This window comes from Loxodonta africana, unplaced genomic scaffold, assembly GCF_030014295.1.
Source record: "Loxodonta africana isolate mLoxAfr1 unplaced genomic scaffold, mLoxAfr1.hap2 scaffold_29, whole genome shotgun sequence".
Lineage (NCBI taxonomy): Eukaryota > Metazoa > Chordata > Mammalia > Proboscidea > Elephantidae > Loxodonta > Loxodonta africana.
In genome coordinates, this window is record NW_026975011.1 from 1,421,881 (window position 1) to 1,447,186 (window position 25,306).

The 25,306-nt window shown below is 38.4% G+C and overlaps 1 pseudogene; it reads left to right on the top strand.

Moving 5' to 3' along the window:
• Positions 1-17,889: 17,889 nt before the first annotated feature.
• On the top strand, positions 17,890-21,491 carry LOC135229401 (olfactory receptor 14A16-like; annotated as a pseudogene).
• The last annotated feature ends 3,815 nt before the right edge of the window (positions 21,492-25,306 follow it).

The window sequence follows — 25,306 nt, forward strand, 5'->3', positions numbered from 1 at the left end:
GTAATGTGAGTCTTGAACACCCCTGTGTATAAATCACGGGGCTGGATTCAAAATCTGGCCTTTCCAGGGCTTCAGATCCCAAGCTGTCCAAGGTCTTGTGGGAAACAAAAAAACCTCATCAAAAATTATATCCCACTTGTGAACTCCAGAAAATGATCACATCTTATGGCCTTTTAAATCTAATCACGAAGGAAGAGAGAAAACTGTGATTTTGTATTCAATTGACATCAAGAAAGCACAGCCATAACGATACAATCATTTTCATCCAGTCTCGATTTCTCCAGAGGAGCTGTTTGAGTGTATGAAAAATGGATATTTATTATCCCAACTTCTTCCTGCAGCTCTACAGTGTGTAAGGGATGCCCTAGTAGGGGTGATGGAAATGGGAAACCCTGCAGACTTCTACATGGTGATGGTGAGTTAATCCCCAGTCCCCCCACATTTTTTTCATGTCCCTATTTAGTTGGATTCTTATTTATTGTTAGCCCATAAGAGGACATATGACTAGGAAAAAAAGATGTTACATCCCTTTAATGTATCTTGTAGGTTATTTTATTTCATCTACTTCCTTTCTTCTGCTATTCAGAGAGGTGAGATAGTAGGAGGTGACTCCATGTTCTAATGGTCAGGACTACTATCAAGCCAATTTAATTCAGTATATTTGAGCAAGACAGTCTGATGAGCTGATACATTTCTGTTTCTCTTTATTCTTCCACTAAATAGAGCGGTTATTCTTGTTCTGTACAAGCCATAAAACCTCTGATCATGTTCTATTTCTTTCCTTCTGATTTATTCTCTTGGTAATTGGGATACTAATTCAATTGTCCTTCTTCATAGAAAAAAAAAATGGCCACCAGCCTTTTAGAGAAAGTGAAGAGTGAGATTAGATATGCAATTTGGAATTTTTTCTTACATTTCCCTCATATATATATATGTATGTGTGTATGTATCTACATACCAATGTATTTGTATATACCTATATCTATCCATCCAAACATCCACCCACCCACCCACCCGTCCATCTGTCCGTCCATCATCCATCCATCCATCCATCTATTGATCGATCAATCTATCATCTGTCTATATCATATATATCCCTGGTGGTGCAATTGTTAAGAGCTTGGCTGCTAACCAAATCCACCACACTCCCTGGAAATCCTCTGGGGCAGTTCTACTCTAACCTATAGGATCACTATAAGTCAGAATTGACTCAAAGGTGCCAGGCCAAACATATACACACAAATACATACATATATATACATACACACACATACACATTTACATACCTGCACACAAACTTATAACAAGGATAATTTTAAGATAACTTCACCATGCTATAACGATGTCTACTTTATTTATTTTGCCTTCCAATTACCTGCAACATTTTACACAGTTCTGGAAAATCCAAGGCATTTCCTTAATTGCAGAAAATTGAAACATTTTCTGCTGAGGATCCTGAGCAGTGCACATATATCTAAGAAATTTGGGGGAGAACATGCAGAAAAAGGAAAACATATTTGTTCATCATTTTGGTCAAGGAATTTAGCTCTTGTGGTTAACAGCTGCAGCTGCAAACCAAAAGGTCAGCAGTTCGAATCTACGAGGTGCTTCTTGGAAACCCTATGGGGCAACTCTACTCTGTTTTAGGGTCGCTATGAGTTGGAATTGACTTGACAGCAACAGGTCTGGTTTTGTTGTTTTTTCTTGTATTCAGAATATTCTCCAAAGTCACCACGTCTCCCATCCAGGCACTGCAAATGGTATAACCCTTCTTTCTTTACATCAACTCACAGAAAAGCTTATTCATGTTCAAAATTCAAACCAAAAAACTCACTGATGTCAAGTTGATTTTGACTCACAGTAACCCTGTAGGGCAGAGTAGTACTGCCTCATAAATTTTCCAAGGCTGTATATCTTTATGGAAGCAGACTGCCACATCTTTCTGCTGTAGAGAGGCTAGTGGGTTCAAACAGTTAACCTTTTGATTAGCAGTGAAGTGCTTTAAGCACTGCACCACTAAGGCACCCTTATTAATGTTCATATTAATATAATTCACTCTATATATTTTATAAGGAAATAAATTTTACATGTTAGAATTAGCCTATATTAGACCGAGGAGCTGAAGAAAATCATTGATAACAAAAGGGAATAAGGTACTTTGAGAGTAAAGCTATGGCAGAAGAGAACAGGTAGAATACAGAAGAGATCAGTGAATGAAAAAGTTAGGAAGCTGTGCTTTCTATTCTGTCTTCTCTGTGAAGAATCGGCATGTCTGAAAAACTTACCAACAAGACCATCATGACGGAGTTCTTGCTTATGAGATTCCCTGGTGACTGGGTAATAGAGACACTCCATGCAGAACTCTTCTTCCTCATGTACCTGGCAGCACTGATGGCGGACCCCCTCAGCTTCACCCTCACCACTGTAGACCAGCACCTCCAAACTCCCATGTATTTCTTCCTGAAGAATGTGTCCTTGATTGACATCTGTCACTGAGCCCAAGTCCATCATGAACTCTCTAGCCAACAAGCATCCCATATCCTTCCTAGCATGTGCCTCACAACTTTTTCTTGTCATTTTTTTCGGGGGCACAGAGTTTGCCCTCCTTACAGTCACGACCTATGACTGCTATGCTGCCATCTGTCATCCTTTGCTTTATGAGACCATTATGAATAGAGGTACCTGTGTGCAGATGGTGGCTGCATCGTGGCTCAGTGGATGTGGCTATGGATCCATTCACGTAGCAGTTACACTCTCTGTCAATTTCTGTGGGTGCAACGTAGTGCACCAGTTCTTCTGTGATGTTCCATCACTGCTTGCACTTGCTTGTTATGGGGAGCATATCTTAGAATATGCATTTATTATTGCTAGCTGCTGTTTTGCTTCTGTATGTTTTATTTTGATGGTTGTGTCTTATGTTCACATTTTTTCCACCATTCTCAGAATCCCATCTGCAAAGGGCAGAGTGAAACTTTCTCCACTTGCATACCCCACCTCACTGTGGTGACCTTGTTCTTCTTTTCAGGAATTATTACGTATTTAGCAAAAATTTCAAATCTTCGTCTTCACTAAAAGTGTTGGTATCTGTGCTTTACACTGTGTTACCACCCACTCTTAATCCTCTCATGTAGAGCCTGAGAAAGAAGGATGTGCAGATGGCCCTAGAAAAACTGACAGCTGGCAAAAAGGTCAAGAATATTTTCTTGATTTACATTTGCAAAAATTATTTAAATGTATGATTTGGCTGACGATAATTATTTCAAAATGAGGAGATACTTTTATCCTCCTACTGCTAGGCTACAGAATGTGACAATATGTTGTCTAACAGAATAACAGGCCAAAATTTTATTAGGTCATTTGTTGTGTAGTGAATGAGTAGCTTGGAAACTTTCAATTCAATGGCTCTCTTTCTGGTATTGATTTCAGGGGGCAAATTCTGAATGTCTTACATTCATTGTCAGTGTTTCCTAACACCCTGTAATTTTGCAACCTTTTGGGAGATAGGCATGCAAAATAGCATGTTTTATTGTAAGTCCTGGAATACAGTTTATTTTTAAAGTGTTTGTAGTTAAAATAAAGATGTGGGGCTCCTTATAACCTGTCTTTAGGAGTTCTATTTGTTTATGCTAATTAAATATTTAATTGTGGGTTTCACAGTAAAATCATCAGAGAGTGGTCAAATTGCTGTGATCACTGGCCACTCAGGTATTAAGAGTGTCCAAAAATGGTGATGACAACATTCTTATAAAAAGTCTAGTTTCAGAATAGGATCTTACCAGAAATATTTATGTTGTGAATAAACACAGAATATCACAGTCCTGAAGTAATTTTGTACAAGTCTCTTATGTATACATATTTATGATTCCAATTCTCCTTTTCCTAATTCAATCCAAAAAAAAAAAAAAGCCCAAAAGCCAAACCCATTGCCATGGAGTTGATTCTGACTCATAATAGTGATCCTATAAAACAGAGTAGACCTGCCCCCTAGGGTTTCCAAGTCTGTAACCTTTACAGAAACAGACTGCCACAGGTTTCTCTTGGAGAGCGACCATAGGTCCAAACCACCAGGTGAGAATTTTAATTAGCCACTGTGCCAAAAGGGCTCCTGATGGCTCTTCTCTAATTCGAGATTCTTCCACAAATTTTGTGCATTAACTTTCCTTCATTCTTTCATTTTTCATTTCTTCTGTTGTTCCTTCCTCCATTCCTCCTTTTATTACTTCCTTTTTTATGTCCTTTATTGTCTTTCTTTTTCTCTTTGACCTCTTTATTTGTCCCTTCTTTTATCTTTTTTTTTCTTCTCCACTTTAAGTATAGATTCATTTTTCTTGTCTCCACTTTTACTCCTACCTGTCATTTTAAGTTTCTTCCTGCTCAGATTATCTTACTACATCCCTAAAAAATACCTCTACCTTCTTTGTTGCCACCTTGGTGAGGAAATGGCCATTGCTACCTCTGTGTGTACAAATGCTTCACACATTGTGATCTGCTCCAGTAGACGGGATTGATCTGAACTTGGTTTAGTCCTGTATGACAATACCTTTCCTTCCCTTTTTTTCCCCTTCCTTTTCTCTGTATTTTAATGTTAATGACTTTTTAAAAGAGCCCTCAAGAGGAAATAATTTACCACAGATACTGAAATTCCATGTTCCTTTTCTTAGGTACATAAGATGCTTTTGTATCATTAAATTCTAATTTTATACTTAGTAGAATTCACTACTTTAGTCACTCCTGGTCTTCCCACTAAACATTCTCCACTGTATGTCAGCTAATCCTCACTCCATCTTTCTATTAACCTGAGTGTGATTCTCACTCATTTGTTTTTCTCCCTCAACCACATCTAATAACTCAGCAAATCCTTTCCTCTCTGTTCTCCAGGAGTTTACCATTTCTTACAAATTATACTGATGCCACTGTGGGTCACACTCCTATGGTTTGTCATTTAGACCATGGCTACAGCCCCCAGCCTGTTCTACCTGCTTCCTCCCTCACCTGCCTTCTGACTATCCTCTGTGAAGCAGCTGAGTTGATTTGTAGGGTCAACATTAATTACACCTCAGCTCACATTCAGGACAAGCCAGAGTCCCCCCACTGTTATAGAAAGTTCTCCATCATCTATGCTTTAGTTACATAATAGTCCTGAATTTTCCCACTCACCACCCTTTTCAAGTCCCAGTGCCCTCTTTGTTCCTGCTTCAGGTAGTCTTTGCTGTTGATGGTCCTTCTGGTTGGAATGCTTTTCTTCCAGGTATCTGCACAGCTACTTCCCCGTTCTTCCAAATTATGGTTTTATAAAATGCTGAGTGAAACGAAATTCTGTTTCTCTATTTCTCTTTCAATCTATGTGTGTATGTGTGTGTGCATTTGTTTGTGTCCTGTAGTAAAACATGTTGTTAGCAGCTGTTAACTCAGTCCCTGACCGATGTCAAACCCGTGCATAATGTAAAGAAACATTGGCTGGTCCTGTGTCATCTCCATAAGTGGGTGTGGATCAAACCATTGTGATTTACAGAGTTTTTTTTAAATATTTATTGTGCTTTAAGTGAAAGTTTACAAATCAAGTTGATCTCTCACACAAAAACTTATATACACCTTGTTACATACTCCCAGTTGCTCTCCCCCAATGAGACAGCCCGCTCCCTCCCTCCATTCTCTCTTTTCGTGTCCATTTCATCAGCTTCTAACTCCCTCTACCCTCTCATCTACCCTCCAGGGAGGAGACTCCAACATAGTCTCAAGTGTCCACCTGATCCAAGAAGCTCACTCCTCACCAGCATCCCTCTCCAATCTATTGTCCAGTCCAATCCCTGTCTGAAGAGTTGGCTTTGGGAATGGTTCCTGTCCTGGGCCAACAGAAGGTCTGGGGGCCATGACACTGGGGTCCTTCTAGTTTCGGTCAGACCATTAAGTCTGGTCTTTTTACGAGAATTTGGGATGTGCATCCCACTGATCTCCTGCTCCCTCAGGGGTTCTCTGTTGTGTTCTCTGTCAGGACAGTCATCGGTTGTAGCCAGGCACCATCTAGCCCTTCTGGTCTCTGGCTGATGTAGTCTGTGGTTTATGTGGCCCTTTCTGTCTCTTGGGCTCATAATTACCTTGTGTCCTTGGTGTTCTTCATTCTTCTTTGATCCAGGTGTTTTGAGACCAATTGATGCATCTTAGATGGCCGCTTGCTAGCCTTAAAGACCCCAGATGACTATCTCCAAGGTGGGATGCAGAATGTTTTCTTAATAGATTTTATTATGCCAATTGACTTAGATGTCCCCAAAAACCATGGTCCCCAAACCGCCGCTCCACTACGCTGGCCTTTGAAGCATTCCGTTTATTTTGGAAACTTCTTTGCTTTTTGTTTAGCCCAGTTGTGCTGACCTCGTCTGTATTGTGTGTTGTCTTTCCCATCACCTAATGTAGCTCTTATCTACTGTCTAGTCAGTGAATACCCCTCTCCCACCCTCCCTCCCTCCCTCCTCTCATAACCATCAAAGAATATTTTCTTCTCTGTTTAAACTATATCTTGAGTTCTTACAATAGTGGTCTTATACAATATTTGTCCTTTTGCAACTGGCTAATTTCACTCAGCATAATAATGCCTTCCAGATTCCTCCATGTTATGAAATGTTTCAGAGATTCATCACTGTTCTTCATCAATGCATAGTATACCATAATTTATTTATCCTTTCATCCTTTGATGGGCACCTTGGTTGCTTCCATCTTTTTGCTATTGTAAACAGTGCTGCAATGAACACGGGTGTGCATATATCTGCTCGTGTAAAGGCTGTTATTTCTCTAGGTTATATTCCAAGGAGTGGGATTGCTGGATCTTATGTTACTTCTATTTCTGGCTTTTTAAGGAAGTGCCAAATCGATTTCCAAAGTGGTTGTACCATTTTACATTCCCATCAGCAGTGTAAAAGTGTTCCAGTCTCTCCACAGCCTCTCCAACATTTATTGCTTTGTGTTTTTTGGATTAATGCCAGCCTGTTGGAGTGAGATGGAATCTGATTGTAGTTTTGATTTGCATTTCTCTAATGGCTAATGATAGTGAGCATTTCCTCAAGTATCTGTTAAGTTACTTGAATGTCTTCTTTGGTGAAGTATCTGTTCATATCTTTTGCTCTTTTTTTAATTGGCTTATTTGTCTTTTTGCAGGTGAGTTTTTGCAGTATCATGTAGATTTTAGAGATCAGGTGCTGGCCGTAAATGTCATAGCTAAAAACTTTTCCCCAGTCTGTAGGTAATCTTTTTACTCTTTTGGTGAAGTCTTTGGATGAGCATCAGTGTTTGATGTGATTTATAGAGGTTTTGCTGTTTGAATTTTTGAAGTAGGTTTCCAGGCCCTTCTTTCTGGTATGTCTTAGTCTGGATGCTTCTCTGACACCTGTTCAGCATTTTAGCAACACTGAAGCATCCCCTGACAGGTGGATGATCACTGTGCTTGAGGAGTATTGCCTGGGAATTGAATCCAGGTCTCAAGCATGGAAGGGAGGAATTCTACCACTCAACCACCACTGCCCTTTGTAAAACATGGTTACTGTAAATTAAAGCAAAAGCCTGGATTAAACTCTTGACTAAGCTGACACACACTGTAGTCAGTTCTCTTATGTAGAGATACAGGGTTTCACTACAGAGTAAATCAGAATTAGTGTGATGTTCTGAACAGGTTTAGACTAGATTCGTCTCCTGTATATTTCATTCAAGTGCAGAATTTCTGTGAGTTAAGATTTCTGTTAGTGTAGAGCTGCTGCTATTATAATCGTATTGAGGGGTAGAGGAGATCATAAAGAAGCATAGTGAATCTAAGGTATAAGCTGAAAGATTAAGTAATAAATACAATTAAAAGACATTTTATACTGTTTTGTAAGGGGCGTTTTTAGCTCCTGAAAATATCCTTTAAACATTGCCATTGATTCATAAGAATCATTATTTGATTAAAGTCTTTTATTTATTATTATATGTCTAAAAAAATTTTTTTTTTTTTTTTTTACTATATATACACCCAAATACTACACTCATGTTTTAGCATACTGTTTATAGATTCGTATTTTTTTACGTGTCTTTCAGTTTGTCGTACTGTGGGGTCTTGTATGTTGCTCTGATGCTGGAAGCTATGCTACCGGTATTCAGATATCAGCAGGGTCACCCATGGAGGACAGATTTCAGCTGAGCTTCCAGACTAATACAGGCTAGGAAGAAGGACCTGGCAGTCTACTTCTGAAAAGCATTAGCCAGTGAAAACCTTACGAATAGAAGGGGAACATTGTCTGATATAGTGCTGGAAAATGAGCCCCCCAGGTTGGAAGGCACTCAAAAGATGACTGGGGAAGAGCTGCCTCCTCAAAGTAGAGTTGACCTTAATGACGCGGATGGAGTAAAGCTTCAGGGGTCTTCATTTGCTGATGTGGCACGACTCAAAATGAGAAGAAACAGCTGCAAACATCCATTAATAATCGGAACCTGGAATGTATGAAGTATGAATCTAGGAAAATTGGAAATCGTCAAAAATGAAATAGAACACATAAACATCGATATCCTAGACATTAGTGAGCTGAAATGGACTGGTATTGGCCATTTTGAATCAGAAAATCATATAGTCTACTATGCTGGGAATGAAAACTTGGAGAGGAATGGTGTTGCATTCATCATCAAAAGAACGTTTCAAAATCTATCCTGAAGTACAATGCTGTCAGTAATAGGATAATATCCATAAGCCTACAAGGGAGAGCAGTTAATACGACTATTATTCAAATTTACATACCAACCACCAGGGCCAAAGATGAAGAAATAGATTTTCATCAGCTGCTGCAGTCTGAAATTGAGAGAACATGCAATCAAGATGCATTGATAATTACTGGCAATTGGAATGCAAAAGTTGGAAACAAAGAAGAAGGATCAGTAGTTGGAAAATATGGCCTTGGTGATAGAAACAACGCCGGAGATCAAATGATAGAATTTTCTAAGACCAACGACTTCTTTATTGCAAATACCTTCTTTCACCAACATAAACAGCGACTATACACATGGACCTTGCCAGATGGAACACACAGAAATCAAATTGACTACATCTGTGGAAAGAGACGAAGGAAAAGCTCAATATCATCAGTCAGAACAATGCCAGGGGCCGGGTGTGGAACAGACCATCGATTGCTCATATGCAAGTTGAAGCTGAAACTGAAGAAAATCGGAGCAAGTCCACGAGAGCCAAAATATGACCTTGAGTATATCCCACCTGAATTTAGAGACCATCTCAAGAATAGATTTGAGGCACTGAACACTAGTGACCGAAGACCAGATGAGTTTTGGAAGGACATCATCCATGAAGAAAGCCAGAGGTCACTGAAAAGACAGGAAAGAAAGAAAAGAGCAGGTTAGATGTCAGAGGAGACTCTGAAACTTGCTCTTGAGCGTCGAGCAGCTAAAGCAAAAGGAAGAATTGGTGAAGTAAAAGAACTGAACAGAAGATTTCAAAGGGCCTCTCGAGAAGACAGAGTAAAGTATTACAGTGACATGTGCAAAGAGCTGGAGATGGAAAACCAAAAGGGAAGAACACGCTTGGCGTTTCTCAAGCTGAAAGAACTGAAGAAAAAATTCAAGCCTCAAGTTGCAATAGTGAAGGATTGCATGGGGAAAATATTAAATGATGCAGGAAACATCAAAAGAAGACGGAAGAATACAGAGTCATTATACCAAAAAGAATTAGTCGATATTCAACCATTTCAAGAGGTGGCATAAGATCAGGAACCGATGGTACTGAAGGAAGAAGTGCTAACTGCTCTGAAGGCATTGGTGAAAAACAAGGCTCCAGGAATTTATGGAATATCAACTGAGATGTTTCAACAAACAGATGCAGTGCTGGAGGTGCTCACTAGCCTATGCCAAGAAATATGGAAGACAGCTTCCTGGCCAACTGACTGGAAGAAAAAAAATATATATATATTTATGCCTATTCCCAAGAAAGGTGATCCAACCAAATGTGGAAATTATAGAACAATATCATTAATATCACAAGCAAACAAATTTTGCTGAAGATCATTCAAAAACGGCTGAAGCAGTATATTAACAGGGAACTGCCAGAAATTCAGGTTGGTTTCAGAAGAGGACATGGAACCAGGATATCATTGCTGATGTCAGATGGATCCTGGCTGAAAGCAGAGAATACCAGAAGGATGTTTACCTGTGTTTTATTGACTATGCAAAGGCATTTGACTATGTGGATCATAACAAACTATGGATAGCACTGTGAAGAATGGGGATTCCAGAAGACTTAATTGTGCTCATGAGGAACGTTTACATGGATCAAGAGGCAGTTGTTTACACAGAACAAGGGGATACTGATTGGTTTAAAGTCAGGAAAGGTGTGCGTCAGGGTTGTATTCTTTCACCATACCTATTTAATCTGTATGCTGAACAAATAACGAGAAGCTGGACTATATGAATAACAGGGCATCAGGATTGGAGGAAGACTTATTAACAACCTGCGTTATGCAGATGACACAACCTTGCTTGCTGAAAGTGAAGAGGACTTGAAGCACTTACTAATGAAGATCAAAGATCACAGCCTTTAGTATGGGTTGCACCTCAACATAAAGAAAACAAAAATCCTCGCAACTGGAACAATGAGCAACATCATGATAAAAGGAGAAAAGATTGAAGTTGTCAAGGATTTCATTTTACTTGGATCCACAATCAACACCCACGTAAGCAGGAGTCAAGAAATCAAAGGATGCATTACACTGGGCAAATCTGCTGCAAAGGACCTCTTCAAAGTGTTGAAGAGCAAAGATATCGCCCTGAAGACTAAGATGTGCCTGACCCAAGCCATGGTATTTTCAATCGCATCATATGCATTTCAAAGCTGGACAATGAATAAGGAAGACTGAAGAAGAGCTGACGCCTTTGAACTGTGGTGTTGGCAAAGAATATTGAATATACCATGGACCGCCAAAGGAAAGAACAAATCTGTCTTGGAAGAAGTGTGGCCAGAATGCTCCTTAGAGCATTCTGCGTCTTACATACTTTGGACATGTTGTCAGGAGGGATGAGTCCCTGGAGAAGGACATCATGCTTGACAGAGTACAGGGTCAGCAGAAAAGAGGAATACCATAAACAAGGTGGATTGACACAGTGGCTGCAACAATGAGCTCAAGCATAACAACGATTGTAAGGATGGCGCAGGACCGGGCAGTGTTTCGTTCTGTTGTACATAGGGTCGCTATGAGTTGGAACTGACTCAACAGCACCTAACAACAACAACAACATTGTTTTACAGTAATATAAATGACATTAACTAAAATACCAAACTACAGATAATCATGTAATTAAGTTAACCTACATTTTACACCATATATGTAACATTATATACCAATATAAAAAAAAATTTTTTTTTTACTTCTCTGAAATAGAAGATATAGTCACTTTATATATTGTATTCCAAAGATATATCAAATTTTTATAGCTCTTAACCTATTCTTATAAATATAGGTTGTCTCTAGGTAATTGCCCTTATAAATAAGTATTCAGTTAACTCATTAATGTATACCTTTGTTTATATGTATGATTATAATTAGAACTGATACTTAAAATAGAACATCCAGATCAAATGATTTAATTATTTATTTAAATGTACTGTTACATGTGAAAAAAGTGACTCCTAGAGCCTCATGTCAATTTTCTTTTTTTTAAGTGTGTAAGAATATTTCTAAAACTCATCAAATTATACACTTAAAATGGGTGGATTTTATGACATACAAATTATACCTTAACAAAGCCAATTTCAAAAAAATGCTTATTATAGCACAATATTGAAAACAACTTGATGCTCATCAGTATGAGACTGGCTAATAAATTCTAATCCATCTGTACAAACAACAATAACTATTACTAATACGGTTCCTTTGTTATGAAAATATCCATGATATCTTTTTTAATAGTTGATTTCATTGTTTTATTTGTTGTTAAGAACATACACAGTAAAAATACGCACCAAGTTTCCACATGTGAAGTTCAGTGATATTGATTACAGTCATCAAGTTGTGCATCCATTCTCACCATCATTTTTTGTGTTGTTCCTCCCACAGAAACATACACTCACTGCCTCCTAATGTTCCTATCTAATCTTTCCAGTTGGTGCTGTCAATTTGATCCCGTATAGACAGATCTTGAAAGGACATAATGCTCGAGGCAGGCTTTCTTTACTAGTTACACTGAACTATCATTTGATTTTAAGAAGATTTAAGGGGATTTTTTTTTTTTTAGTACACATATTGTTTTATGACATTGATTACCAACCCCATGACATGTCAACACTCTCTCTTCTCAACCTTAGGTTGCCTATTACCAGCTTTCCTGTTCCCTCCTGACTTTTAGTCCTTGTCCCTGGACTGGTGTGCTCTTTAGGCTCATTTTGTTTTATGGGTCTGTCCAGTCTTTAGCTGAATGGTGAACCTCAGGTGTGACTTCATTATTGAGCTAAAAGGGTGTCCAGGGGTGTACTCTTAGGGTTTCTCCAGTCTCTGTCAGGCCAGCAAGTCTGGTCTTTCTTTTTGAGTTAGAATTTTGTTCTACATTTTTCTCCAGCTCTGTCCTGGACCCTCTATTGTGATCTTAAAGGGGTATTTTTGGTTTAAGGCTTAAAGATTATCTTAGGGCAATAGTTTCCGGGGTCTCACATCAATTTGCACACTACCAACAGGGTACGAGGGTATCTGTCTCACATTGTTCAACCAGCTTTAAAATCACCAATTTTGAATTTTTTTATTTGCGTACGTGAAAATTGCCAATGCATCATGACATTATTATTGAATTAAAATATTTTTCATTTATACATTTCATTTGTATGGTTTTATTTATACATTTTATGTTCAGGTTCTTTGTCTATTTTTTTCTTTGAAAGTTAGTTTTTTTCTTGCAATTTTGCATGAAATATTAAACATAATCACATATCAGATGAAATATTTTTCCTTTGTCGTTTCCCAGTGACTTTTCTATATGATATGCATTCATAAATAAAAATGTAAATTAATTTTATGAATCAAATATCTCTTTCTAAAATGCTTTCTTCATAGTAATTAAATACCTGCCTCCAGGCATTTTTTAGGACTTACCCATAACTCTGACGTTTAGAATTCATGAAGACATATCTAATTTACATCACACACAAATTAGTAGAAATTTAGAAGTAGTCCAAAAAGAAATATATGTATTTTTAACCTTTCTGACTAGCATTTCATTTAGCTATCTTAGGATATAGAGTCTAGGATCCAAAACCAAACCCATTGCCGTTGAGTTGATTCTGACTCATAGCAACCCTATAGCAGAGCATAGAACAGCCCCATTGGGTTTCCAAAGCTGTAAGTCTTATGGAAGCAATCTGCCGCATCTTTCTCCCACAGAGTGGCTGATGGTGTCGAACCATTGACCTTTTGGTTAGTAGCCAAGTGTTTAGCACTTTGCAACCAGGGCTCCTTTGAGTCGAGAAGAAATATCTGTGTTTTTCTCTATTACTTTTATTTTTATTATTGTAAAAATATATAATCAAACAGTAAAAGTGGTAGCACATATAAGAACACAGACAGTCAAGGGATGGAACATACAAAATGAGCAGTGGTGGTGAGGGAAGGAGGAAAGCATGAAAATAAAGAAAGCAAGGGCCTCCCCATATGTGCCCTCAGTTCGCATCCCAGAGCCCCTCCTCCCTCCTGCTGTTTCCTGTTCTCAGGTGCCATTTGCTCCACAGCCAGCCAAGATTATGCATATGACAGAAATAAGACCATAGGCTCAGAAATTTAGAAGAAAGATCATTGCTGTTTACTGAGAATCTGGGATAAAGAAGAAAAGGGGAAAAGGTCCATCAGGCAGAAAAAAAAAAAAAAAAAGCTGGAGCCTAATGCTGCTCAATTTACCTGCCACTGCCCTTTTGGTATAGCTATTACGTTCCATCACCTTAATACATTCAATCATTTGTAGAAAAGTTGATTATTTTTGTTTTGTTGACATTGTATTATTAAAAGGTGTTGGACTTTTTCATTGCCTTTTCTGCACTGAATGTCATGACGATATTTTTCTTCTCTTTTAACTTGTGTGTATACAAAAATTAAATCACAAATATATATCAAATCTAGATAAAATATTCTAAACATTGACTGAATATATGGTATATGCATGTATGCATGTATATGTGTTGTTGTTGTTAGGTGCCGCTGAGTTGATTCTGAGTCATAGTGACTCCGTGAAACAAAATAGAACTGCTCCATAGGGTTTTCATGGCTGTAATGTTTATAGAAGCAGGTCGCCAGGTCTTTCTCCTGGTGGGTCCAAATCTCTAACCTGTCAATTAGCAGCCAAGTGTTTAACCATTGCACAACCAGGGCTCCTTGCATGTATATGCATAGACATGTACACATATAAACATGTGTCTATTTGTCTAGTTTTACATATATATAAAACAAACCCATTGCCATCCAGTCAATTACGACTCATAGCAACCCTATAGTACAGAGTAGAACTTACCCATAGGGTATAGGGTATACAACGCTGTAAATCTTTACAGAAGCAAACTGCCACATCTTCCTCACATAGAACAGCTGGTAGGTTCTAACTGCCGACCTTTGGGTTAGCAGCCAAGTGCGTAACCACAGTGCCACCAGGACTCCTCTGTGTATATATAAAACCAAACCAAATCTGTTGCCGACGAGCTGATTCCAACACACAGGGACCCTGTAGAACAGAGTAGATCTGCCCCATAGGGTTTCAAGGGAGCAGTTGGTGAATTGGGACTGCCGACCTTTTTTTGGTTAGCAGCCGTAGCTCTTAACTACTGCGCCAGACGTGTCTATATAAATGTGTCTGTATGTTTTGTATATATACACATGCGTATTTTGTATACGTTAGGTGCTGTCGAGTCGGTTCCAACTCATAGCAATCCTATGCACAACAGAACGAAACACTGCCCAGTCCTGCGCCATCCTTACAATCTCTGTTATGCTTAAGCTCATCGTTGCAGCCACTGTGTCAATCTACCTCACTGAGGGTCTTCTATGTGTATATATAAATGTGTGTATATATATATAGTCCCTGGGTGGTACAAATGCTTACAGACTTTGTTACTAGTTGGAAGTCCATCCAGAGGTGCCAAGAAGAGAGGCCTGGTGATCTTCTTTCGAAAAGTCAGCCATTGAAAACCCTAAGGAGCATAGTTCTGCTCTGACACACATGGGTCTCCAGCAATCAGGATCGCGTCAATGGCAACTGGTCTGATTTGAATGTACAGTGAAACCCTTGAGAGCTGGAACTCAATGGAACTTCCTTATTTTCCTGGGTCTTGCAAGGTTTCCAACTTTGATGGGGTGTAATTACTACTTTTCCATTGCTTGTTTTAGTGGAAAATATTTGAGTTTTCCTTCTCTGACATATTTCTGCCTTACACAGGTTCTTGCTTTGGCAGGTTTTACCGTATCTCTATATCTATCTGCCTATATACCTAGGTGCAGATCCAGAACTAGATCTATATATGGAATGTGTGTACATATAAATATGCTTAGATATATATATTTATATTTATACAATTCAATAAAAAGACAAATGCCAGGGTCTCAAAAGCTTGCAAGTGGCCAGCCAAGTTACAATTGGTCTATTCACCTGGAGCAGCAGAAAAAGAGGAAGAGCCAGGAATAGGAGGAGGAAATGAAATGTGTGCCTAATTACTTCCACGAACAAATGCTTCCTTTGCCATGAGACCAGAAGAATTGGATGGTACCTGGCTTCCATTACTGAACATTTTGATCCAGGATTCTGTGGAAGAGTTCTTATCAAAAAGGGGGAAATGCAGAATAGAAATCCAAATTCTCATGCAAACCAGATTTTCTAGGGCCATTGAGGATGGATGAAATCCTGAAACTGTTGCCCTGAGATAATCTTTAAATCTTCAACCAATGTATCCTCTGAAGTTTTATTTAAACTGAACAATAGGTTAGCTTATTTAGTAAAAAATGTTTGCTTTGAACATCATGCTCTTTTGAAGTACTGTCTATATGGGATCAAATTGACTACAAAAACTTGAATGGTCAGATAGGAAGCTTACGGGGCAGTGAATTCATGTTACTGAGATGAGAAAAAATTCAGAGAAGGAAAGTAAGATAATTACACAAATTGAAGAATGACATCAACCCCACTGAATTGTATATGTAGAAATTGTTGAACTGGTATATAGTTTGCTGTATATACTCTCAACAACAATAAAAAAATGAAATATATATGTGTGTATATACACACACACTCACATATATAATTTATAAATACTGTTAGCCAAAAATGATATCCTAAATCCTGTTATAGTTGGAGGATGCAATTTGGAATAATTATGTGATTTCATTTTTAGTAGTGAAATTCGAAAATACCAAATGTACATTAAAATTTTTGTTGTGATAGATATGAGTTAATTGAAAACATTTAAAGACTTGGTAAGAGTATACCTTTGCAAATGTTTTGGGAAGAATAAACATATACAATCCATCAATTATCAATAAATTATCAAAGTGTGCTATATCAATTAAACTGCAAGAAATACCTAAACAACCAAATAAACATGTGCACAGAGAATGTAATTATAATTATGTTAACCAAAAGTTTGCTTGTAAAGAGAAGACAGGATTTTCAAATACTGAATACCAATGCCATGAAATAATAAGGAAAACTGCTGGCATAATGGTTAAGTGCTAGGCTGCTAACCAAAAAGTTGGTGGTTCAAATCCACCCAGCCACTCTGCAGAAGAAAGACTCTGCCACCTGTTTAAGTAAGGATTACAGCCAACACAATGCTATTGGTACAGTTTTACTCTGTTGCACAGGGTCACTGAATCAGAATCAACTTGAAAGCGCCCAACTGCAGCAAAAAATAGATAAAAACACAAAGCCATGAAGAATATTGCTGTGTGTGAAAACTGAATCTCTAAACCACACATGGTGAATGTCAAAAGATGTATTTTTGTAAGTATGTATGGCAAGTAATAGGAAGATTTTTGAAGGAAACATTCCCAAATGTGCAACTCTAGTTCTTCCTGGGAAGAAATTTGTGAATGAGTCTCTCCAGGCACGTTTCACATTAATTTTCTCCTACATTGCTTTATTTTATGCGAATAATATTTTCACAGATACTAGTGTTAAACTGACCAAAAAAAAAAAAAAAAGCAAAACTAAGCAACAATAAAACAAAACAACATTTGGACCTAATAGGTATTCCTGAATATAAATTTCAATACTTGGATTCAGCTATCCTATTTTCTACTAAAAAGTTAGTGTTGTAACACATTGATGAATAGAAAGAGACAAAATGAACAGTTGTTGTATATTCTCATCACAGAAAACCCCTAGGGGCATTTGAATTACCCTTCTGTGTGGTCCTAAATCCTGATGTTCATGGACCTCAAAGCCTAAGCCTCACCCCAATTATACCATGGTGACCTCATATGAAACTCAGAAGACACATAGGACTAGTGAGATAATTAAGCAGCCTTGGTCGTGGACTACCCCGCCGTTCCAGAATGAAGGTGTTCACTGAGGGCAGACACAGCATGGCCCTTTGCTTCCACATGTATAAGAACACATTCAGTGGAGGGATGGAAGAGGGAAATGTGCCCCATTCTACTCCTACTGTGCCTGTTGGGGTCTTTCCACTTCATGCCTGACTGCCAGTTCTAACCAAAGGGAAGAGAAATCTCTGTGAATATTGATAAATTTGTTATATTTTAATAAATTTATGCAACTCTTTTCTTCTGAAGTCTTCAGGAAGAGGAAATTTTAACATTGTCATCTGTATCCATAGAAGAAACCTGTGCTAATTGATAAGACTATTACTACCCAATTTGTTTCTAGGTGTTTTGTTTAAATGAAAGCTGGAGGGGTAAGGGAGAAAATTAAAAAAAAAAAAAAAAAGGTGCATTTGTAAATGTGAGAATGAGGAAGTAGTGGATGTTGAAAAAGCTGTTGTATTGTCTCAGGCAATAGTTTACAAGGCTGTAGTTTACAAGGAGAGAAGAGACGTTCCATCACAGCAGCAGTTACTCTCTAAAAAACAAAAAAAGAAGTGACAGTGTGGACATCCTAAACTTTACTGAAAACTCTTCTATTTGACATCAACTAGAAAAGACATCATCCCCATTCCACCTAGGACCTTCTTTGTATTATTTTTAACCACCGTTCACAAACCCATGCTTTTCTTTTTATTCTACTGTATTTTATTTTCAGAAACCCTGGTGGCGTAGTGGTTAAGAGCTCAGTTGCTAACCAAGAGGGCGGCAGTTCGAATCCGCCAGGCACTCCTTGGAAACTCTATGGAGCAGTTCTACTCTGTCCTATAGGGTCACTACGAGGTGGAATCGACTCGATGGCAGTGGGTATATTTTATTTCATTTTTCTCCATGTCAAGAGCAGCGTTTATCAATGACTCCTGGAAGCAGTCAGTAGAAAAGAGAAAGACTGTGTTAATAGCTTTACATGTAGAATATATCCTAACCCCCATAAGCCTAAAACCAAACCTGCTGCGGTCTAGTCAATTCTGACTCATAGCAGTGGTGTAAGACAGAGTATATCTGCCCTATAGAGTTTCCAACGGAAGCAGACTACCACATCTTTCTCCCATGGAACAGCTGGTGGGTTAGAACCATCAACCTTTCATTTAGTAGCAGAGCACTTAACCACTGCTCCACCACGGCTCAAACCCCTACACCTGCATAGTAATCTCCTAAGGCATGGGAGGCAATATAACTTTTTCTTGCTTCCTGGACAGACGCACTTTGTTGCATCCTCTGCCTTTTTCTTAACTGCCTTTAATGCCAATCATATTTCAGTTTGCTCTCTCTAATATCACAAGAAAAAAAAATACAGTTGCACTCGAATCCATTCATATTCATGGCAACTCCATCCGTGTCAGGGTAGAACTATTCTCCATAGGGTTTTCAGTAGCTAATTTATTGCAAGTAAATTATTGTGTCTCTTCTGAGACAGATTTTGATGTACTCAAACCACCAGCCTTTTGGGTAGCAGCCCAGTGCATTGCCTGCTTCCATTACCATTAAGAAAGTGGAGCTGTACTGTATGCCATTTTCCTGAGACTTTTCTGATAAGCTTCACTCCAAACAGAATCAAGCCATGTTAAGGGTGTTTGCTCCACCCTTTGCTTGTTAATATAACCAGAAGATTCGGGCTACTGAGTTCATATCTGAGTGAACTAGTTATCAGTGTATCTTTATTTCCACAGACATGAATCAGCATGCCTGAGAAACTAGACAACATAACCATCATAATGGAATTCTTGCTCATGGGATTCCCTGAGGACTGGATGCTACAGAGACTGTATGCAGCCCTCTTCTTCCTCACTTACCTGATGGCATTGACGGGGAACCTCCTCACTGTCACCCTCACCACCATTGATCTGCATCTCCACGCCCCTATGTATTTCTTTCTGAAGAATTTGTCCTTGATTGATATAAGCTTCATCTCTGTCACAGTCCCCAAGTCCATCCTGAACTCTCTGACTAAGAGTCATTCTATCTCCTTCCTAGGATGTGCCTCACAAATTTTTCTTTTTCTTTTTTTTGGGAGCACAGAGTATGCCCTCCTTGTAGTCATGTCCTACGACTGCTATGCTGCCATCTGCCATCCTTTGCGCTATGAGACCATTATGAATAGAGGCTCCTGTGTGCAGGTGGTGACTGCATCATGGCGGATTTGTCTATGGGTCCATCCATGTAGCAGGTACATTCTCTGTCAATTTCTGTGGGCCCAACATAGTGCACCGGTTCTTCTGTGACATTCCCTCACTGCTTACACTTGCTTGTCCCAGGGAGCAAATTCTAGAATATGCATTTATAACTGCCAACTTTTCCTTTGCCTTTTCATGCTTCCTTTTCATGATTGCCTCTTATGTTCACATTTTCTCAGCTGTCTTAAGGATTCCATCTGCTCAGGGCAGGTGCAAAACTGTCTCCACCTGCATGCCCCACCTCACTGTGATGACCTTGTTCCTCTTTTCAGGCATTGTTACATATTTAGGCACCAACTATAAACCTGCATCATCACTGAATCTTTTCATGTCTGTGTTATACTCTGTGTTACCTCCCAGCCTGAATCCTGTCATATACAGCCTGAGGAATAGGGATATGAAGGCAGCCCTAGGCAAATTACTGGGTGGTAAAATGTTGCTAAAGATGTAAGTATTCTGCTATCTTTAAAATATTGGCATGCATTTTCTCTTAAGTCAAAAGAAGTTTTTCAAATGTATTTTGGCCATCTATGTCTTTGGAACACATTAAATATCTTCAAGTTTAAAAATTCTCCTCCATATTGACTTCAACAGCCTTGTCACAATTTCTAGTGATGTTTTCTCCTTTACTTTTCAGCATTATATTTATTTAAAATATACACTTCTTTTATCACTTTGACATTTAATTTGGGCCAAATGTTTTGAAAGAGTGAGTTGAAAGGAAGTGGAGAAAGAGGTGAAACACCTATAAATAGCAGTTTTTTGTGTAACATCCACTGTAGACTAAAGTGTTTGGAACTCTGCCATGTAACTATAAAATAGATACAGATATATATAGGAACCCTGTTGGCGTAGTGGTTAAGAGTTCTGCTGCTAACCAAAGGTGAGCAGTTCAAATCCACCAGCTGTTCCTTGGAAACCCTATGGGGCAGTTCTATTCTGTCCTATAGAGTCAGAACTGACTCCACGGCACCTAACAACAACATATGTATATACATGGCATGGACACTTAATAAAGGCAAATGGATATGTTACCATTACTGTATCTTCCATTTATCTTGTCACAGCTACAATAGACTGTATATTCTGTAATCGAAATCAGACCCACTGATTTTTATATTCTTTTCTTGGGAGGTTGTAGAGCATCTAGAAACACACAATGCAGTGAATAACCCAGACTTTGAGGTTATTCTGGTGGTTTCATCTCCTGTGTTGCCATTGTCAGATGCTGCCTCTTTACATTATCATACATTATTTCTTCAAAGTTAACGTATTATGTCTAATTTTCTGTCACTGTATTTTACAACTTTATAATAGTGATAGAAAACAGGAGTAAAGAGAACCCTTTGGCTGTCTTACTATTCTACACATTTTTCTTTTTAAACTTTTTTTATTGTACTTTAGATAAAGGTTTACAGAACAAACTAGCTTCTCATTAAACAGTGAGTACACATATTGTTTTATGACATTGGTTAACCACCCCACGACATGTCAACACCCTCCCTCCTCAAACTTAGGTTCTGTATTACCAGCTTTCCTGTCCCCTCTTGCCTTCTAGTCCTTGGCCCTGGGCTGGTGCACCCCCTTGCTCTGATTTTGTTTTATGGGCCTGTCCAATCTTTGGCTGAATGGTGAACCTCAGGAGTGACTTCATTACTGAGCTGATAGCATGTACAGGGGCCATACTCTCAGGGTTTCTCCAGCCTCTGTCAGGCCAGCAAGTCTGGTCTTTTTTTTTTTTTTTTTGAGTTAGAATTTTGTTCTACATTTTTCTCCAGCTCTGTCTGGAGCGCTGTATTATGATCCCTGTCAGAGCAGTCAGTGGTGGTAGCCGGGCACCACCTCGTTGTACTGGACCTTTCTGGTGGAGGCCGTGACAGTTGTGGTCCTTTAGTCATTTGGACTAATCTTTCCCTTGTACCTTTAGTCTTCTTCATTCTTCCTTGCCCCTCAAAGGGGTGTGACCAGTGGAGTATCCTACATGGCCACTCACAGGCTTTTAAAACCCCTGACACTACTCACCAAAGTAGAATGTAGAGCATTTTCTTTATAGACTGTTATGCCAGTTGAGCTAGATGTTTGCTAAAACCATGGTCCCCGCGGTTCTCAGCCCAGCAATTTGGTCCCTTGGGAAGTTTGAATGTATCTATGGAGATACCATGACCTTGCCTTGTACAAGTTGTGCTGGCTTCCCTAGTATTGTGTACTGTCTTACCCTGCACCAAAGTTAGCACTTACCTATTGCCTATTTAGTGTTTTTCTATCTCCACATTTCCTCTCCCTTGTAACCATCAAAGATTGTTTCTTTTTGTGCGTAAACCTTTTTAAGAGTTTTTACAGTAGTGGTCTCATACAATATTTGTCTTTTTGTGATTGACTTATTTCACTCAGCGTAATTCACCCATGTTATGAGATGCTTTGCAGATTCATCGTTGTTCTTTATCAGTGTGTAATACTCTGTTGTGTGTATGTACCACAATTTGTTTACCCATTCATTTGTTAATGGGCATCTAGGTTGTTTCCATCTTTTTGCTATTGTGAACAATGCTGCAATGAACATGGGTGTGCATATGTTTGTCCGTGTGATGACTCTTATTTCTCTAGGTTATATTCCTAGGAGTGGGATTGCTGGAACATGTAGTATTTCTATTTCATGTTTTTTTAATGGTATTTCTAGCTTCCTAAGGAAGAGCAATAATGTCTTCCAAAATGGTTGTATCATTTTGCATTCCCACCAGCAGTGCATAAGAGTTCCAATCTCCCAGCAGCTTCTTCAACATTTGTTGTTTCATGTTTTTTTGATTCGTGCCAGTAATGCTGGGTGAGATGGTATCTCATCTACACATTTTTCTTATCATCATAATTTTTCTTATTTTAGAATTTAAAAATAAATAATAATTTCACCCATTTGAGTTTCTGGAATTATTATATACAAAACAAATACATTTAAAAGTTATAAAAGTAGTTATGTAGCTACAATCATAAGGATCCCTCGTGATGCAATGGTTAAGCACTTGGCTTCTAACTGGTAGGTCAGAGGTTTGAAACCACCAACTGCTCCTGGAGAGAAAAACCTGGCGATCTGATCCTGTAAAGATTATAGTCTAGAAAACTCTTAGGACAGTTCTGCTATGTTGGGTCGGGTAGCTATGAGTTATAATCAACTCCAAGGCACACAGCAGCAACAGCTATAACCACAGATCAATCGTAATCCATAGGATGATGATTAAAATCAGCCAATAAATACCAGTTACCATCAAGTCAATTCTGGCTCAAGTTGGCCGCATGTGTGTCAGAGTAGAAGTGTGCTCTGTAGGATTTTCAAAGGATAATTTTTCAGAAGTAGGTTACCAGGCTTTTCTTCTCAGGTGCCTCTCAGTGAACTTGAACCTTCAACCTTTTGGTTAGCACTGGAACGCTTAACAATTTGCACCATCTAAGTGTTCCTCTTACCTCATAAACAGTACTAAATGCTCCAGGTTTCACGAAGTGAGAAACTCTTTTTTTCTTCAATTTCTCTATTTACTTACCTTTTCTTTCTGTCACTATATCCACTCTCTTGTTCTGCTTTTGATGAAGCTGAAATAGGATAGATGGCATCTTTCTTGGTCTGCCTTAGCCGTCTGAACTGAGTTCTCAAAAATGGACTGTGTTCTTTCTCTAGAGTATATTCTTTCCCAAGACACAGCCAAGATCTCTGACTGTTCCATCGGTGGCTATCTACTCCTTCAATTTTCTCATCTTTTCTTGCATTGTATAATTATCTGTTTTTAAGAAATTAATTATATTGCTAATTATTTGTTATAGAGTAATACTAGGTGATATTTTTATTGAAATATTAATTTTTCTTATTGAATGAAATTAATGTTATTTTCTTCAATATTATAAAAATGTATACGTGAAAAATAACTGTGGCCTTCTAAGGAAATGAACACTCTCATAATTATTTTTTACACAAGATCAGCACTGACCAATAGACATATAACCAAAAACAGATTTGTAATTTAAAATTTTCTAGTTGCTAGATAGAAGCCCTGGTGGCTGGCGCAGTGGTGAAAGCACTGGGCTGCTAACTTAAAGGTCAGCCGATCTGCTATGCAGGAGAAAGATGTGACAGTCTGCTTCTGCGAAGACTTACAGCCTTGGTAATGTTATGGTGCAGTTCTACTCCATCCTATAGGGTTGCTAGGAGTCGTAATCAACTCGACCACAGTGGGTGTTTTTTTTTAGGTTTTTGGTAGCTAGTTTAAAAAAAAAAAGATGTGAAGTCAACCTTTATTAATTTATTGATTTAAACAAATATAAATAAAATTTCATTTTAGCAAGCAATGCATACATATATACAAGACATTTTATATATTTTTCATACTAATTCTTTCATCTGGTGTGTATTTTACTTTGCAGAACATCTCAGTTTGTACTACCCACATTTCAAGTGTTCACTGGCTGTAGGTGTGCTGTGGCCGCTGTCTTGCACAATCGAGTCCAAGATACTAGCTATGTGCTCTGATTTGACTTAGAATTCAGTAAAAACATATTCTGTTGTACCTTATTTGATTATACAAGAATACAGTTAATTACATTTTTATTAGAATATGACTATAACGGGGTGTGTGTGTGGTGTGTATGTGTAATTGTTTGCCTTTTGTTGTTGATGTTACCTGCCATGGAGTTGGCCTCCAACTCAGGGTGACCCCATGTACAACTGAAGAAAAGGCTGCCTGGTCCTGCACCATCCCCATGATGGGTTATGGATTGAACTGTTGTGATCCCTTGAGTTTTCACTGGCAAATTTTTGGAAGTAGATTGCCAGGCATTTCTTCATAGCTCACAAAAACTAACCAAAAAAAAAAAAAATCCTATTCTCAGTCAGATTGACCATTTAAATTAAAAGCTTATGGCATAAAATAATAATTTCCTGTTACAACATAGGATGTCAGTAGACCTCCCCCCCCAGTAAAATCTAATTTAATGAGCTGATTTGGACTAATGTTCCTTCATGCTTCATGTGATGGCATTATAATACTCTATAATCTATTTAGGGTTAAGAAAAGCAACAATTTGTGCACTGTATTCCAGGAAGAATGAAGACAACAGTGGTGCTTGAGCACACATAGTGGAAGGGAAGTAGTGAGCCTAATTTAACAACCTAAGACATTGGTTTAATTGGAACGTGTTAAGACAGGGGATGCTTCTAAGCAGTGCAGTGCCTGAGGACAGACTGTGAGACAACAGTGAGCATCTGAGGGACCAGATACAAAGTTATTTCATTTCTACATAGGAAAGTCGTTCTTGCTTCATAGGCAGTATCCCCCCTCCCTCTTCTCTTGGGCGCTACTGATAGATAAATGCTGGAATTTTACTTTCTAACTTCCATATCTTGGAGATTCTTTAAACAAACAAACAAAACAACTCATGTGGCTTTAAGTGTTGTATTAAATTTTCTGTAATAGTCTCTGACCTTGTTTCTAGATAACCAGTTTTTTTTCTTTTTCACACCATGAGCTGTACATTTAACTCCATGAATACAGTATTTATTTATTGGTGCTCACT